Here is a 1253-nt window from a genome sequence, read left to right on the forward strand (position 1 = left end):
GTAAATATTTTTAAGTGATACTTCCAATTCAGGAGTTATGGGGGAAAAAAAAACCCTTGTGGTCCTGAGCAATGTTATATAAATTAGAAAACAATAAAATATTTTCCAGCTGTGCGTTTTGTTTTATAACACCTTGTTCTGTATTATTTGATATTTTAACAAGTATTAGTCACTCACTAACAAATGTAAAACTTTTGCTAAGGAAAATACTAAAAACTTACTTGTGAATTTTTTTGTGAATGATTCATAGATTCTGTTTATACTTTTAATTAATATTACTTTGTAAGTAGGGCCAGGGATATAGTTCAGCAGCACAGCGCCTATCTGACAAGCACAAGATCCTGAGTTTAATTCCCAGTATCAAACCAAACTACACACACACACACACACACACACACACACATATATATCTTTGTAAAACAGATAAAAATATTCTGTGCTCAGTGGTAGAACATTTGCATAGGATGCTCAAGGCCCTGGGTTCGATCCCCCACACCAAAAAAAAGTATTATCTTTTCTTATTATCTTTTCTGATCTTACTTGAAAGTTTAGAGACCCAGAGTGCAGGCCAGCGAGGGAGTGAGATGGCCCCGGCCCGGTGGGATCCTGAATAGACCCGGAGCACAGGCCTGGGAGTGAGTGAGATGACCCGGGGCCCGCAGATCCTCATTCGACCCAGGTTGCAGGCCCAGCAGGGAACCCTTCAGCAGAACTCCCTGCAAAGAGGCGAGAGGCAAAACCCATCCAGCTGATTCAGGAGCAGAACATCTTGCCAGAGAGACACAAAGGGTTCAACTCTAACGCCTGCAGCAGAAAGAAGTGGAGCACAGCAGCCAGATCCAAACAACACCCACCTGGGGGAATCTGAACTTTGTAGAACCAGACCTGGTGCTAAGGTAATAACTCTATCTAAGCTCTACACCAAAGATCAGAAGACAGTGGTATACAAAATGACAAAGAGAAGAAACAAAATTCAGTCTCAGGTCCCAAGTCCACCCAGTACAAATGCAGAAGACACTAGCACTGAGGAAACTGGAAATCACACTCCAGATATCTCAGAAATAATAGCGTTGACAGTAAAGAATCAACTGCAGAAAGGTACAGAAGAAATCAGATCAGAAATAATTTCGGAACTAAAAAATGTAGTGGTAACTATAATCAAAGAAGTACTAAGTGCTTCTAAAGAATACACTGATAAAAAAATAGAGGGGAATATAAAAATGATGAAACCCCCGAATAAACAATTTAGGAAA

Source organism: Octodon degus, unplaced genomic scaffold (genome assembly GCF_000260255.1).
Source record: "Octodon degus isolate 3935 unplaced genomic scaffold, OctDeg1.0 scaffold00054, whole genome shotgun sequence".
Lineage (NCBI taxonomy): Eukaryota > Metazoa > Chordata > Mammalia > Rodentia > Octodontidae > Octodon > Octodon degus.